This window comes from Lemur catta, chromosome 7 (assembly GCF_020740605.2).
Source record: "Lemur catta isolate mLemCat1 chromosome 7, mLemCat1.pri, whole genome shotgun sequence".
NCBI lineage: Eukaryota > Metazoa > Chordata > Mammalia > Primates > Lemuridae > Lemur > Lemur catta.
In genome coordinates, this window is record NC_059134.1 from 104,887,818 (window position 1) to 104,905,855 (window position 18,038).

General features: G+C 42.1%; 1 long non-coding RNA gene across 1 annotated transcript; it reads right to left on the reverse strand.

Annotated features, from left to right (window-relative positions):
* Positions 1 to 6,158: 6,158 nt before the first annotated feature.
* On the reverse strand, positions 6,159 to 17,746 carry LOC123642860. The gene is made up of 3 exons (XR_006736537.1): positions 17,647 to 17,746; positions 14,039 to 14,203; positions 6,159 to 6,534 (listed from the first exon to the last, which is right to left on the reverse strand). It is a non-coding gene; the product is annotated as an uncharacterized LOC123642860 (long non-coding RNA).
* Between the last annotated feature and the right edge of the window lie 292 nt (positions 17,747 to 18,038).

The window sequence follows — 18,038 nt, forward strand, 5'->3', positions numbered from 1 at the left end:
TATGGATTTGCCTATTCTGAACATGTCACATATATGGAATTATATAATATGTAGCCTTTTGTGTCTGGCTTCTATTACTTAGCATAAAGTTTTCAATGTTCAGCCATCTTGCAGCATATAACTACTTCATTTCTTTTGATGGCTGAATAATATTGTAGATATACCACATTTTGTTTATCCATTCATCTGTTGGTGGACAGTTGGATTCTTTCCACTTTTTGGCTAATACTGTTATGAACATTCATGTACAAGTTTTGTATGAACATATTTCCAATTCTCCTGGGTATATACTTAGAAGTAGAACTTCTGGGTCAAATGGTAATTCTGTTTAACTTTTGGAGAAACTGCCAAACTTTTTCTAGCTTCTTAAGGTAGAAACAGAGAATTACAATTTTAAACCATTCTTTTTTTCTAATATAGGCATTTAAAGTTATAAAATTTCTTCTAAGCACTTCTTTAGCTGCACCACACACATTTGGAAATGCTGTGCTTTCATTATCCTTCCGTTTGAAATAGTTTCTCATTTCATTTGTGTTTTCTTCTTTGACTCCTTAGTTATATAGAAATATATTCTTTAATTTCTAAACATTTGGGGATTTTTCTAGCTATATTATTTGTTTCTAATTTAATTTCATTGTTATCAGAGAGTATACTCTGAGAGATTTAAATATTTTAAAATTTATTGAGACTTATTTTATGGCTCAGGATATAATCGAGCTTGGCTAATGGTCATTGTGTGCTTGAAAAAAATGTACATTGTGCAATTACTAGGTGGAGTTTCTTTAGTGTCAACTCTATCAAGTTGGTTGATAGCACTGTTGAGGTATTTTTTTTTTTTTTTTTTTGAGACAGAGTCTCACTCTGTTGTCCAGGGCTAGAGTGCCATGGCGTCAGCCTAGCTCACAGCAACCTCAAACTCCTGGGTTCAAGTGATCCTCCTGCCTCAGCGTCCCGAGTAGCTGGGACCACAGGCATGTGCCACCATGCCCGGCTATTTTTTTCTATATATTTTTAGTTGTCCGGTTAATTTCTTTCTATTTTTTAGTAGAGACGGGGGTCTCGCTCTTGCTCAGGCTGGTCTCGAACTCCTGAGCTCAAACAATCTGCCCACTTCAGCCTTCCAGAGTGCTAGGATTACAGGCATGAGCCACTGCGCCCGGCTCTGCTCAGATTTTTTATATACTACTGCTTTTTTGTCTAGTTGTTCTATCAATTACCAACAGAGGCGTTTTCAAATCTCTGACAATTGTGCATTTGTCTGTTTTTCTCTTTGGTTCTGTCAGTTTTTCCAGCTCTGATATTAACTGTATTAGGATTACATCTTTCTACACAATTGACCCTTTTCTAAATCTCTCTTTATCTCTGCTAATTCTTTTTGTCTTGAAGTTTACTTTGTCTGATATTAATATAGTCACACTAGCTTTCTAGTGCTTTCTATTTGCATAGTGTGTCTTTTTTCAACCTTTTATTTTTTTTATTTTTTTTTGAGACAGAGTCTCGCTCTGTTGCCTGGGCTAGAGTGAGTGCTGTGGCGTCAGCCTAGCCCACGGCAACCTCAAACTCCTGGGCTCAAGCGATCCTATTGCCTCAGCCTCCCCAGTAGCTTGGGACTACAGGCATGCGCCACCATGCCCGGCTAATTTTTTCTATACATATTTTTAGTTGGCCAGATAATTTCTTTCTATTTTTTAGTAGAGACGGGGGGGGGGGTCTCACTCTTGCTCAGGCTGGTCTCGAACTCCTGACCTCGAGCGATCCACCCGCCTTGGCCTCCCAGAGTGCTAGGATTACAGGTGTGAGCCAGCGCGCCCGGCCTTTCAACCTTTTATTTTTTATCTGTGTCCATATATTAAAAGTATAGTTGACCCTTGAATAACACAGGGCTTACGGGTGCCAACGCCCCTCTACAGTCAAAATTCTGAATATAACTTTTGACGACTCCCCCCACAACTTAACTACTAATAGCCTACATTTGACCAGAAGCTTTAATAATAAAAGTTGATTAACACATATTTTGTATGTTGTACGTATTATATACTATATTCTTATAATAAAGTAAAAGAGAGAAAAGAAAATGTTATTAGGAAAATCATAAGGAAGAAAAAATATATTTACTATTCATTAAATGGAAATGGGTCATCATAAAGGTCTTCATCCTCATCGCATTCATGATGAATAGTCTGAGGAGGAGGAGGAAGAGGAGTAGTTGGTCTTGCTGTCTAGGAGTGGCAGAGGTGAAACAGGAAATACATGGGGAAGGTAGAGAGGAGACAGGAGAGGCAGGCACACGTGGTGTAACCTTACAGAAATACATTGTAACTTGTCTGACATTTTTGCTTTTTCATTTATCTAAAAATGTTTCTATACAGTACCAATCTTTCTTCCACTGTTTTCTTTGGTTTCCCGTGCCTGTATCATGGAAGGGTGCATGTTACAAAAGAAGTTAAAAGTAATCTTTAACTAAGCACAGTGGCTTATGCCTGTAATTCCAGCAACTCAGGACACTGAGGCAGGAGGATTGCTTGAGCCCAGGAGTTCACGGCTACAGTGAGCTATGATTGCACCACTGCCTTCCAGCCTGGGCAGGCACTGGTTTGGAACCACTTATCCCCATCAAGTCATCATCTTTTTTGTTTTGTTTTGTTTTGACACAGGGTCTCACTCTGTCAGCTGGGCTACAGTACAGTAGCGTTATCATAGCTCACTGCAACCTCAAACTCCTGGGCTCAAGTGATTGTCCTGCCTCAGCTTCCTAAGTAGCTGAACTACAGGTGCCCACCACATCTGGCAAATTTTTGTAGAGACAAAGTCTCACTATGTTGCTCAGGCTGGTTCCAAACTCTTGGCCTTAAGTGACCCTCCCATTTCAGCCTCCCAAAATACTAAGATTCAAGTTGTCTTCTGTTAATTCCTCTGGTATGGTGTCTATTAGCCCTTGAATTTCTCTAAGATCCATATCTTGAAACCCTTCATCCCCAATATTTTTTGCCATATCCACAATCTCTTTCATGATTTCCTTGATTGGCTCTGTTGTAAATCCTATGATGTCATGCATAACATCTGGACATAGTTTTCTCCAGCAAGAATTTATTGTTTTGGGCTTCATGGCTTTTACAGCTTTTTCTATTAATATCACAATGATGGAATCTTCAATGGTGTAATCCTTCCAGACTTTCATGATGTTCTCTCTATTGGGATTCTCTTCCATAGTGTTGACAATCCTTTCCATAGAGTATCATATATAATAAGCCTCAAAGGTCCTTATGAGACTGAATTAGAGGTGCTGTGTTTGGGGGCAAGTGGACCACTTCAACACCTTCGGTGTTAAACTCATGGGGTTCTAGGCGGCCAAGAGCATTGTCCAATATCAAAAGAACTTTAAAAGGTAGTCCTTTACTGGCAAGGTACTTCCTGACTTCAGGGAGAAAACATCAATGGAATCAATCCAGAAAAAGGGTTCTCATTGTCCAGGGCTTCTTGTCATACAACTAAAAGACTGGAAGCTGGTGTTTATCTTTTCCCTTTAAGGCTCAGGGGTTAGCAGCTTTATAGATAAGGGTGGTCCTGATCATAAACCTAACTGCATTTGCACAAAACAGGAGAGTTAGCTTATCCATTCTTGACTTAAATCCTGGTGTTCACTTCTCTTTCTTCTAATAAATATCCTTTGTAGCATTGTTTTCCTGAATAGGGTACTTTTGTCTGCATTAAAAACACGTTCAGGAAGATACCCTTTCTCCTCAATGGTTTTCTTAATGGCATCTGGGATCTCATCTGCTAGACACAAGCTGCTTCTCCTGTTATCTTGATATTTTTATAGCCTAACCTCTTTCTAAAATTATCAAACCATCTTTTGATGGCATTAAATTCTCCAGCTTTAGATCCTTCACCTTCCTTTTGCTTTAAGTTGTCATATAATGACTTCACTTTTTCTCAAAACATATTATTGGCTTTGCCTTTCTTACAGTAATCCTGTACCCACATAAAAGTTGCATTTTCAATATGAGACAAAAAGGTATTTTGCCTCTTTTGAGTCCTCGCTTCCAAAATGACAAAGAAAAGAAGAAACAATGGTCGTGCCAAAAAGGGCCTTGGCCATGTGCACCTGATGAGTGCCTAAAGAGAGAGCTAGAAAGAAGTTCATCATTTGGAACACAGTGGAGGCCACAGGCGTCAGGGACATTTCTGAAGCAAGTGTCTTCAATGCCTATGTGCTTCCCAAGCTGTATGCAAAGCTACATTACTGCGTGAGTTGTGCCATTCACACAAGTGTGAACTGCCACATAATGTTTTCATTGGAAAGAAAGCTTACCTGTGTAATTTAAACCTTAACTCTTGCAGTCTTATCTTTGGCCTTCCCAATTTGCATAGCTGTGTGAAAAAAGGGAGGGGAGGCATCTGGTGTTGGGTTAATTCAACCTGGCCACATTTAAGCTGGCATCCTAAAAATGGGTGAAGATCTCTAAGAGAGTAAGGGAAGACTGAACATTGTTAGTGAGGAGCACATTGGGAAGTGACTTAGACTGAGGTGTTCATACCCTTGGTGGGTGACATCAAGAGGAAATGCACACTTGAATAGCTTCAAAGCTGCTCCAGGATTCATATTCAGATCCTCAACTTCCTACCGTATAATTGGTCTGCTGGTAAGTCAGTTACCCAATGCATCTTTCTGCAGTGCATTTCTAGAACTTGTGGGAATCCTACGAGAGGATGGAGAACGAGGTTCCCCAAAGTATGGAGAAACAATATACCTTATTTCATCTGTATGGCAATGGTTTATTTGTACTATAATTCAGAAATAAGAACAGTAACTAGGGGTATATATTTATGTGTATCTGAAAAATTCATTTGGTAGTGGATTGTTAGGGACTGACTTTGCCAATTAGGTTATATGCTTCTCCTAAAGCTGAACCAGTAGCATGGAGATTTTGATAATATACCTTGTGCGGAAAAATGCGTTAAAAAATGTACTTTATAAGAAGTGCAAGGTTTTTGCACCTGTTGGTGTAGCTATAATGACGGCTTCATGAATTCCTTTTCTTTTTTTACAACAGTCCTTTCAGTGGATCCATTTATCTTGAAATGGTGGGCCACCACAGCTGCAGACCTCACTCTATAGTACATGTCAAGCAATTCAACTTTTTCTTGTAATGCCATGACTTTTCTCTGCTTCTTGGGAGTGCTTCCAGCATCACTAGTGGCACTTCATATGAGTCCCCTGGTATTATCTTTCAAAACTTGGTTTATGGTATTGCACTAAACACAATGAAAAATACACGAGAACTGTGAGAGATCACTTTTTTACTGTGATACACTATTTACTAGAGAGAAAAACTGTTCATGTGGAAATAATTAGTGTCACAGAAGGCTACTTGCAACAATTGAGCTCACTGCACTAGCAACAGGAGATGGCAATCAAACTGTTACTTGGTACAGTATTACTGAAGTGAATTTTATGCAGTTATGATTTAATATTTTGTTTACATTTCTCTTAACTGCGAATGGTGCCATGTACAGTATGTGTGCACTTGTGTATAAGTTTTGATAAATTTTAATTTTTTATGTTTTGAGACAGGGTCTCACTCTGTTGCTTGGGCTGGAGTGCAGTGGTGTCATCATAGCTCACTGCAACCTCAAAATCCTGGGCTCCAGCGATCCTCCTGCCTCAACCTGCTGAGTAACTGGATATTTTTTTCTATTTTTTTGTAGAGACAGAGTCTTGCTCTTGCTCAGGCTGGTCTCAAACTCCTGACCTTAAGCGATCTCTGATCTTTCCACCTCGGCTTCCCTGAGTGCTAGGATTACAGAGGTGAGCCACTGTGCCTGTCCAAATTTTAACTTTTTATAATAAATTTATGTATATTTTATGGTAGTAAATGATAAAATAGACTAGTATCTACATATATTTTATGTGTCATGACATACCTAACTTTTCCTCAATTTTTTTGATATTTCTAGGCTATGTGGTTCATCTGTGAGTTTTTTCAAATTGTTGTAAATCTCCAAAAAGTTTCCCATTATGTTTATTGAAAAGAATCTGCATATAAGTGGATCTCTGCAGTTCAAACTAGTGATATTCAAGGGTTAACTGTATATCTCTTTTAGATATTATATAGTTGAGTCTTCATTTTTTTTATCTTGTCTGATAATCTCTTTTACTTAGAATGTTTATATTTAATGGAGTTATTAATACAGTTGGGTGTAAGTCTGCATTAATTTGCTGGAGTTTTACTATGGTCTGAGTATGTCCCCCAAAATTCATTATGTTGGAAGCTTAATCCCCAATGTAACAATGTTGGAAGGTGGGGTCTTTTGGGAGGTGTTTAGATCATGAGGGTAGAGCCTAGTGGATTAATGCCATTACAAAAACGGCTTGTGGGAGTGGGTTCACTCTCTTGCCCCTCTGCTCTTCTGCCATGTGAAGACACAAAGTCCACTTTCTCTTGCCCTTCCACCTTCTGCCATGTGAGGATGCAATAAGAAGGCCCACATCAGATGACGGCACATTGATCTTGGACTTCCCAGCTTCCAGAACTGTGAGAGAATAAATTTCTGTTATTTATAAATAACCCAGTCTTAGGTATTCTGTTATTGCAGCAAAAAACAGAACAAGACAGATTGCCATAACAAAGAACCTCAGATTGGGTGGCTTAAATAACAGAAATTTATTTTCTCACAGTTCTAGAGACTAGAAATCTGAGATCAAGTTGTTGGCAGAGTTGATTACTTTTGAGGGCCATGAGAAAAGGATGTGTTCTAGGCCTCTCTCCTTGGCTTGTAGATGGCCACACTGTCTTTCCTCTGTACCGTCTTGTGTCCAAATTTTCTCTTATGAGGACACCACTCATATTGTATTAGGCTCTACTCTAATGACCTCATTTTAACTTAAAACCTCTGTAAAGACTCTTATCTCCAAATATAGGTGTATTCTGAGGCAGTAGGGGTGAGGACTTCAACAGGGGGACACAGTTCAGCCCATAAAAAAGTCTATCATCTTGCTATTTGTTTTCTATTTGTCCCCATGTCTTTTTAAAATTCTTCTGTTCTTCTTTTCCTGCCTTCTTTTTGAGGAATCGACTATAAGTAATATATTTACCTATAATTTGATATTCATTATATAATTATATATTGAATATGTATAATATAGAATATGTAGGGAATATAATTAATATTATCATAGTGCAGGTCTGCTGGCAACAAATTATTTCCTCTATTTGCTTTTTAGCTATATGTCTTTTTATTATTTTTAATGGTTGCTCTAGAAATTATAATATGCAACACTAATTTATCACAGTCTAATTGCACTTTCTGACACTTCACAAATATAGGAACCTACAGCCACGTAATTTTATTTACTCCCCCATTCTTTGTAGTATTATCATGTATTTTACATGTATCTTACAATAATAGTACTTTTGCTATGAATAGTCATATGTCTTTCATGGTTAAGAGAAGAAAAAAGACATTCTCTTTCCTCTTAACTCAGATATAATCATGTCTGTGGCTCTTCATTCCTTCCCATAGATACAAGTTTCCAAATTTCCTTTCTGCCTGAATAATTTCCTTTAGGATTTCTCATCATACAGGTCTGCTGGTAACAAATTCTCTCATCTTTAATTTTTCTGCAAATGACTTTATTTCTCCCTCATTTTGAAGGATATTTTCATTGGATATAGAATTCTAGATTGAAATTCTTTTTCTGTCAGCACTTTAAAGGTGTGATTCCATTGTCATCTGTCCTCCACTTTTTCACATCATTGTTCCCCTTTATGTTGTACGTCTTTTTCTCTGCCTGCTTTCAAGACATTTTCTTTACCTTTGGTTTTCAGCAGTTTGACTATGATGTGTCTAGTCTAGGTATGATTTTCTTTGTGTTCATTCTGTCTGGAGTTTGCTAAGCTTCCTGAATCTGTAAGTGAATATTTCTCAACAAATTTATAATTTTCTTGACCATCATCTCTTCAGATAGTTTTGTCTGTCCCATTCTCTCTCTCCTCTCCTTCTGGTACTCCAGACACACATTAGACTGTTTGATATTGTCCCACAGATCACTGAGACTCCAATAATTTCTCTTCAACGTTTTTGTCTTTGATTTTCAGTTGAGATCATTTCTCTGGACCTGACTTTTAAGTTCATGGCCATTTCTTCTGCCAAGGCTTCTTCAACCTTCTGTTAAGTCTATCTAATGGATTTTGCATTTCAGATATTACCCTTTTCAATTCTAGAATTTCTCTTTGGTTCTTTTTTAAAGTTTCAATTTCTCTGCTGAGGTTCCCCAATAAGGCCACCACATTGTTAAGCCTTTAATCATATTTATAGTAGCTGCTTTAAAGACCTTGTCCACTAATTTTAATATCTGGGTCATCTCAGGGTATGTTTCTACTGACTGCTTTTTTCCTTAATTATGGATTACATTTCCCTCCTTCTTTGAATGACTAGGAATTTTTTTATTACATCCTGGACTTGTCTGGATAATAATACTTTCTTTTAAAGAAAGTTGAGTTTTGTTCTGGTAGGTAATTCATTTCTGGCACTTCTCCTTGATGTTTTTGAGACTTGGTTTTAGGCTTTATTAGGGCAGGTTTAGAGTAACCCTTATTCTATGGAAGAGGTTAGGAAAGAGCTGACCTCTGTGAAAAGCCAGATAGTAAATATTTTCAGTTTTTTGGGCCATAGGTCTTTGTCACAACTACTCAGCTCTGCCACTATAGTGTCAAATCAGCCACAGACAATATGTAAATAAATACACGTGGCTGTATTTGGCTCATGGTTGGCAAGATCTGGGCAGGCTGTAGTTTGCCTGCCTCTGTTCTAGGTCATGATCCTTATTCCTAAGGCATGGTCCTTCTGGTATCTCAGCTCAATGCCCAGGGTATTAATGAACTGTTTCCATTCTGGCTAGACCTGAACTCAAAGTCTCCGAGCACTGTGTGACATTTAGTATCTCCGTATAACTCCCAACCACACAGTGGCAGCAACTCTCTGCCAGGTCTTATAAAGTCTCACCTTGCATATATACAGCCCAACTGTCAGCTAAGGCTTCATAGAAAATCCACGTATGAACCTCTGGGCATCCCCCGTCTGCACAGCTCCCACCTTTCCAGTACACCTGCCCTGCTTCAGCAGCCCTCAGCTGTGAGCTCTGCCTTACCAGCTCAGCAGAACTGTCGTGCTCTGCGTGGGCTCCATCTCTGTTTTGTGGTCATCAAATTGTCCAGGCAGAGGTTCATGGGCCAGGGTTAATGTGGGGCTCACCTCAAGTATTTTCCTTCTCTTAGTAATCACAGTCCTGTTTATTGCTGAAAGCCCCAAAATAGTTGCCCTATATATTTAACCCAGTTTTATAGTTGTTTACCATGGGAGGACTCTGACATGATCAGAAGCAGAAGTCCTAAAACTCAGTGATTTAAAAAAAGATGTTTTTCACTCTCTGTCTGTTGAAAAGCCCTAGAAGCAATAAAACCTTAGTAGCAATGATTACATCTAGAACCTAGATTTTAGTTTCTAAGTATCTCTCTCTTCTTAAAGAAACTAGAGATCTTTGGACAAATGGCTGATTCCATGTGTGGGACAGGGAAAATATAAGATGTATCCAGCTTGAAGGAGCTCTCATTGGCCAAATATAGGAAAATTTGAGCACCAAAAAACTAATGATCACAATGACTTCTATTATAATAACATATTGAATAAAAAAAGAATAGATGAATCTATTGTGATACTAGAAGTGGGGATGGGGAAAAAATTTTCCTTACTGAAGAATAATAGCTTATTATATTAAATGCATAATAAATATAGAAGGAATTTAAAAAACAGCTGGGCACAGTGGTGTGTGCCTGTAGTCCCAGCTACTCAGGAGCATGAGGCAAGAGGATTGCTTGCGCCTATAGTGTGCTATGATCACACCTGTGAATAGTCACTGCACTCTATCCTGGGCAATATAGCCAGACCCTGTCTCAACAAATAAATAATTAAATAAAAATAAAAAACAATGAAATAAATAATTTAGGCAAAGATTATCACTTGATGCTAAAACCATTGGTTGATAGAATGCTGAGGAACAGGACATTCACATGATCTCAACCTACCACCCAACAGATTACTTATGATTATAAAGGGAAAAGAGTTCCTTGACAATGAAGAGATCTTGAAGGTACTATTTTAACCAAGTAAATAAACTCAGTGTCACTGACAAATGGATAAAGCAATATTATATGACTAAAATAATGCAACAAACAGGAAGAACATGTTATATACTATTCTTATGTAGTATTCTTGCAAAAACGCTTAAGGTGAATCTAATTGTAAGGAAACATTCAAACAGACCCAAATTGAGGGATATTCTACAAGACAACTAGCTTGGATTCTTCAAAAATGCCAACATCATGAAAACCAAAAAGGCAAGAAGAATCAAGAAATATGACAACCAAATGCAATCAGTGACCCCAGATTTGATCTTGAATCAAATTTTTTATAGCTGTAATGGAAAATCTAGGGATATTCAGAGAAATGTAATTATGGTCTGTAGTCTAGATAATAACATTGCATTATTATTTCTTGGTCATTACGGAAAACAGTTTGGCAGTTCCTAAGAAAGTTAAACATAGAATTACCATATAACCCAGCAATTCCATTCTTAGGAATTGAAAGCAGTGACTCAAACAGATACCTATGTTCATGGCAGCATTATTCACAACAGCCAAGGGTTAAAACAATCCAAATATCCATCAATAGATAAATGAATAAACAAAATGTAGTATATCCACAGAAGACAATATTATTCAGCCTTAAAAAGGAATGAAATGCTGATACATGCTACAACATGGATGAATCCTGAAAACATTATGCTAAGTAAAGTAAGCCACACACAAAAGGACAAAATAATGTATGTTTCAACGTATATGAGGTAACCAGAAGAGGCAAATTCACAGAGACAGAAAATAGAATAAAGTTTATCAGAGGAGAATGGGGACTTATAGTTTAATGGGTACAGAGTTTCTGTTTGTGATGATGAAAAAGTTCTGAAAATGGGTAGTGGTGATGGTTGCACAACATTGTGAATGTATTTAATGCCACGATTATATACTTTAAAATGGTTAAAATAGCAAATTTTATGTTATGTATATTTTATCAGTTTTTTTAAAAAGGATATTGTGGTTAGATAGGATAATGTCCTTATTTTTAGGATATACAAACCAAAATATTTAGCGGTGAAGTGTAATAATGCCTGCAACTTATTTTTAATGGGTCCAGGAAAAAAGAGAGAGAGAAAAGAAAGAAATGTGGCAATAACAACTGGTGGAATCTAGATGTATGGTATATGAGTATTCATTGTACTATTGTTTCAACGTCGCTGTAGGTCTGAAATTTTTCAAAATAAAAAGAAAGTGCTTGATAAATAATTTTTAAATGGCGAGGAGGTGCTCCCAGATAGAAAGAATAGCGTGAGCAAAGGTGAAGAGGTGGAAAAAGTGTTTTCAAGGGATAGTCAGTAGTCTAGTTTGATCAGCATGAACGGTACATACTAGGATGTTCTGGGAGATAAAGCCAGAAAGGTAGGTTGGTGTCAGGTTGGGAAAGGCCCAGAGCAAAAGAACAGAGAGTCCGTACTGCACTTAGTAGGCAATGGAGAGCACTACTGAAGGCACTGGACGTAAATGTATCATATGTGAAGTGATGGAATACTCCTGAAGGATGAATCTATGTAGTCATGATGCTCTGGACAGACTGAAGGGCATGACTAGCTGGGAGGCGATTATAGTAGTTGAGGCATGGCTTGCGCTAGGTGGAGGAAGTGGGAACAAAAGGCAACTGTTTTGTGAAGGACTATCAGAATTTAATAATTGATTAAGTGTGGAAAGTCAGAGTTATCGTCCTGCAGTTTATGTCTGGGTATAGGAGACTAGCAGTAATAGGGTGTAGGAGAATAGAAGAAATGGAAAAGTCAACAGGAGGGGCTGGTTTGGAGCTCAAGACTCAGAAATGAACTGTAAGAAAAAAGGATGAGTTTAACTTTATCCCAGTCTTCCTGTCAAATGGATCCTTCACGGTCCCACAGACTCAAACAGGAGTCCAACCAGAAACAGAATTCTCCTTCCAAGGACAGCTTCTCCATCAGACCAGCCTCACCTGGCCCTACTACCCATTCCCAGGGACCATCAGGCTCTTACAGCTCCCCCAGGCTCCTGATGCCTTCAGTTCTTCTCTAGGAGCATTCCTTCAACTTAGTTCCTTTACATCTAGCATCCACATAGTTCCAAGTCTTCTTGCTCTAACTTCCTCTTTTATCTGAGTCCTTTTTACTTTTTAAGAGGAGAGGAATCAGAGGTATCTGCCAAGGAGCACAAGTCCTGCAGTGTGCAGGTCAAGCGGGCACTCCTAGGAAGCTCAAGTGTGGTTGGGCCAGGCAAAGGTATTTGTCTTTGTGTTTAGTGGCCACTGCTGGCACTGCCAAGAGGGAGGGGAGGAAGGAAAGAGGAAAGAGATGAATGACCACGGCTGAGGTGGAGGGTGAGGCTGGAGCAGAATGGTGTGGTGGGCCAGTGGGGACCACCTGCAGATCTTGCCGCAACAACAGCATGTAGGCCTGGCTCTAGGCCAGTTCCACCCACTACACGGGATACTCAGAAGTACTTGGGTAGGGAGATCTCTGCTTACCGGCTCAGGCATCCCACTGACCCCAGAATAATTCCATCTGTTGTCCCAAAACCACTTACTCTATCCCTAACTCAGCTTCCCTCCCAATTTCCCGTCTCTATGTTGAAAATAAGAGCTTTAGGTTGGCAGGAGTAAGGACAATCTGAGGAGACAGAGTTCAGCCTAGCATAGGAACATTTGGAATGATGAGACCTTCAGACTGAGAACAGAGCTGGAGGAGACATCCTTCTGAGCCACTGGTGATGGTGGAGGGTGTGGAGAAGGTTTTTTGAGGAGCTTCCTAGGACGGGAGTCAGTCTGCCAAATCAAGAGATGAGCTGCACAGCAGTGTGTGCTGCCTGCAGAGACAGGCAGCTGTTGTTTTGAGCAAACCTGCCCAGTTGCAAGCTTTCTGAGGCCACAAGAAGATAAATTATGTAAGATGCATATAACCAGTCCCTGTCCCCATCCTAGCCTCTAGGAGGATCTTCCTCCACTCAAACCCAGCCACCACCCCCACAAGTATCTCTGGCTTGAGTTAGGCCAGCATGTATGACCCTGCTTTGGCCTGGGTTTGCACCTTGTTTCTTTCCCTGCCACACTCACCTCCCACCGTTACCTCTGAGGCTCACTGAGATGCTGCCAGGGGTGCCAAGGGGGTGGGCTGTGGCATTAATACCCAGGCCAATCCTACCAGGCAAACTTTTGCTAACTTTTTTCCCCACCCAGCTGGGGAGCAGCTTTCCTACTCCTGGTTCTCTAGCCCAGATACAGAATCCTCTAGTATCCCAGATATCCAGGGTACTTACCCGGGAGAGGGAAAACCTGGGAGAATCAAGGGGAGGAGTACTATCTCTCTCATGGGACCTGCTATCATGAAAACAGTCAGCATCTAGTGAGGACATGACGGTAAGAGACTCTGATCAACAATGTGTCTAACAGGTAGAAGCTAGGCTGGGATGGAAAACAGGAAAATGGGCAGGAAATTCTAGCTGAATGGGAAAGAAGGAGAGTCTTGGTCTACTTTCAGGTTAGCCTAGGACCATGGCTTCACCAGTAGGCCGATGCCATCCCTTCAGTGATAACAGAGGCAGTGGAAAGATCTTTGGTTTCAGTGCCATCACTTAGGTCTTTGACCTACAACTTAAGAACTCAGACCCCTAACATGGAAAATCAAGTTGTAATATAAGACCTTCCAGCTGTTGTTAAGACGAAGGGAGATCACAAGTAAGTGACAGTGCTCTGTAAAGGACCATAATGGCCCTGATGTAGGCTGACATAGGCCTCTATGGTAGGCACTGAGGTGTCATAACCTCCTCTAAAGTACCAGGCCTGGAGTTACTAAGGCTTTACATGGCACTCAGCTACAAAGAAATCCTGATGCACCCCACAGGCACTTACTTACCTGCAGCCATGGAGTGGGAGCCAACTTGGGGAGCAGGACGAAGAGGAAGAGCAGGGCTCTGGCGTGAAAGCATAAGCTGCCAGGATGGTGTAATGGGTCACACTGGGTTGCATCTCCAGGAAAAGGAGCGTTTGTGGCCCCCAGAAGTCCTGTACTGTCCCATATCTAAGGACAAAAAAGGCAGTCAGTTGTGCCCTATCCCCTCTCTGATTACACCTGTTTAAACTCTCCCAACTTCCTTGTTCTGAGGATCACTGCACTCTCTGAGCAAGAGAGGATTCCAGGAGGAATCTAGACCCTTGACGGGTTACGTAGGACTTAGAGGGGTTTTCCCTGTCCTCAACCCATTCTCCTTTCAACCTTCTCTACTTGTGCCCTTCTCAAGAGAGACACCTCCATACCAGGTGCTCAGGTGGTTCTCCCTTCCATGGGTCATTAGACTCCTGACTCAGAGTCTACTTCAGAGCTAGCGCCTGGCACAGATTCAGCACTGGGCAGGACTAGAGAAGGGCAGGGCCCCAGAAATCAGCCTGAAGACGGTGCTGCTAAAGCCAGCTTCAGTTATCTGCAGCATGCCTTGGCAACCTACTGGCATGGTAGACATAGTTTCCCACTCCCAGGTGGGTCACAGGTAGGAAAGAATGTCCCTGGGGAGGAGTGGGCCATAGAAAAAGAAGAGCCAAGAATGAACACAAGAGCCAAAAGAATATCCATCATTGGTCCTCAAGCCTACCTCAGGATCCTGTTCTTCTGTTTCCTCCCCTCATGGTTCTTCCCCTCAGTTCCAGGGAAAGAGGCTCTCAAACCCGCCTATCCATTTACAAGACCTTGTTCACTTGGCTCTCAGTTGGCTGGTACTGTATAAAATATGCCAACAATATGGCCCTTGTATTGTAATTATCTGTCCATTCACATTCTTTCCCTAGAAGAGTGGCTGTAAGAGGGCATGCAAGTCTAATAAAAGGGCCTCAGAGTAATACAGAGATCACAGCTCAGTTCCTCTCTGTAGGAAACTCATAGCTCCTATTTGTTCACTAGTATTTACCACTAATATTCACTAACATTGGCCAACCAGGTGCCAAGCAGGGGAGGAAAACACTGACCAAAACCCAGTCCCTGTCAGCTAGGAGCTCACCATTTAATTAGGGCTACAGACACTTCTTCTCCATGTATCTCAAGGCTGTGGAAAGGGTGCCCAGAATATCTTCTCCCTACTTCTTGGCATAGCCACATTTTCCACATGCTTTAGGAGGTTCAAATGGTGTCTTCTCCTTGCTTCTGTCATTATATGGTGACTCAGTAGTGGTATCTCCTGCCTCTGAATCTTCATAGCACAGTTACCTGGACCTCTCTTATGACACATCACTTTCTACTTGAATTACACATGTTTTGTATCCATAATTGATCTCTACTAGACTCTATGTTTCTTGAGAGCAAAGATTGTCTTATACATCTTCGTATCCCTCATAGCACCCCACACAGTTCCATGTACATAATAGGTGCTTAAAAAATGCTCATGGAATATAGCTTCCACATAAAGATGCTTTTGGATGAAGACTTGTTTGTGAAACTACTGGGAGTGCCCAGATTTTTTTAAAAAAAATAACAAATACATTTTTATCACTAATTTAAAACTCCTTGTTAGGATGTTCCCAATTAACACAAAGCTTGAATTCAATACAAGCAGCGTAGAATTCTTGGGTATTCCTTATATTCAGGTGTCTATTCAGTCTTATGTAAATACATTATTGTTCAATATTTAGCTGTTTTTGCATCATAATGTATAGGTGCTCACGTCCTGTGAGTCTTAAGGAAGGGAAAGTATCTTCCCTACTATGCGGTGTTGGGCCTTGTAGATGCTGTGCAGTAATGATATAATCCACACGACAGCTCAAGGGAGGTGAGACACTAGCCGTGAGTATACAACCTTGGGTAAGAAGACTCTGGCTTCCACATCAAAATCAGCCTATAAAACCATCCTGCCTCAGAGAATAGATTTGCTCAGAAATAAAGGCAGTGACTTTAGAAATTAGGAAAAGGCTAAGGAATGTTTTAAAACTTATCAGAAATGAAAGCTGGGACTTGGGATGGCACTTACTATACGTAGGCCCTGGGCTAAAAACTTACATGCATTATCTCATTCAATCCTCAAAAACCTGAGGTGCTACTATCCCTAATTTTGCAAGGGAGGAAACTGAAACTCGAGAAATGTAATAACTGTACCCAAAGTCACAAACTCAAGTTTCTCTGACTCTAGACTCCAAGCTGAGATTCTTGCTCAAACCATCCCAGTTATTTTTCTTTCTTCTTACACTTGGTGTGCAATAAGAGGCAATGAACCCAGCTGTACATAAAACACCACAGTGCTAAGAAGAGACCTTAGGGAGCATCTGCTTCGACCTTCTTATTTTACAGAGAAGGAAACTCGGGCTCAGAGAGATAAAGGAACTTGTCCTCTGGGTCTGCCGTCCCCAACCCCCGCGGACCGGTACCAGTCAATGGTCTATTAGGGACTGGGCCGCAGACCGCCGCCGCCCCCTACCCGCCCCACCCCCGTCCGTGGAAAAATTGTCCTCCATGAAACTTGGAGGGGGGCGCACAGCAAGAGGTGAGCGGCAGGCTGGACACGGTGGCTCACGCCTGTAATCCTAGCACTCTGGGAGGCCGAGGCAAGAGGATTGCTTGAGCTCAGGAGTTCTAGACCAGCCTAAGCAAGAGTGAGACCCTGTCTCTACTATAAATAGAAAGAAATTAGCCGAATAACTAAAATTAGAAAAAACTAGCCGGGCACGGTGGCGCCTTGCCTGTAGTCCCAGCTACCCGGGAGGCCGAGGCAGGAGGATTGCTTGAGCCCAGGAGTTTGAGGTTGCTGTGAGCTAGGCTGACGCCACGGCACTCTAGCCAGGGCAAAACAGGGAGACTCTGTCTCAAAAAAAAAGGAAGTGAGCAGCGGCCAGGTGAGCGTATTTACAGCTGCTCCCCATGGCTCGCAAGACCGCCTGAGCTCCGCCTCCCCCTGCCCCGCCCCCGTCCGTGGAAAAACTGTCTTCCATGAAACCTGTCCCTGGTGCTAAAAAGGTTGGGGACCGCTGCTCCACGTCACACAGAGCCCGGGGCTGCTGTGCAACGGAATTGCAAAGCCACTAGAATTCCTGTCCAAGTCTAATTTTACAGAGAGGAGAGCGGAACCCCACAGGGGCTGGAAGCTGCCCCGGATCCCAAATCCATTAGAGGCGGAGGCAGAGCCAGCCCTGGGTGCGCTCGTTATCCTGCCCGACGCTCTACCACCACGTTCACCCGTGGCACCAACCATCCCGGAGGCTGCCAGCCTGGCCCGCGTCCCTGGTGTACCGGTGGGCGGTGCGCAGGCCCTTGGCAGGCCGAGCGCGGCTGCGCGGGCCAGAACCGGCCACTGGCCTAGCGGACCCGGGCTTCCCTCAGCCCCTTGGCCTCAGAACGCCGAGGCCTCAGGAGCACGAGGACGCCCGGACGCCCGGAGAATTTGGAAACGCCGGTCCCAGGAGGCAAGGCCGGCCTGGCTTCCTCCCGTCAAGCCCCCTACTTTGCCCTCTCAACCTTTTGCAGACCCTGTCCCAGCTCCAGCGCACCTCAGGAAGACGCAACACCTTCTTGCTCCACTGAGTCAAGGGTCGGGGATTCTAGGGGTCGAGGTTCCCATGGAAACGAGAGGGAGCTCTTTGCGCCTGCGCACAGGCGCGAGGCACGCTGGAAAATGTGGTTTCCGTGTTGTTACCGGAGGCCAGAGGAACCGACGCAAGATGGCGCCCGAACGTCGCAGTCGACTGAGACGAGCCAAGTTTCCTGGCCCCCGCGCCGCCCGCGTAGGAGGGCCCGCAGAGGCCTGAGAGGGAGCTTCCCTGGACAGCTGAGGCCCTGAGGTGTTTGGGGTGCAGGGTGAAGGGTCGGAGTCCGGTCTCTTCAGCGCGTTTGGCTTTGCCGTTTGAAAACTTGGCCTAACGAAGGGCTGCCTTGATTGGGG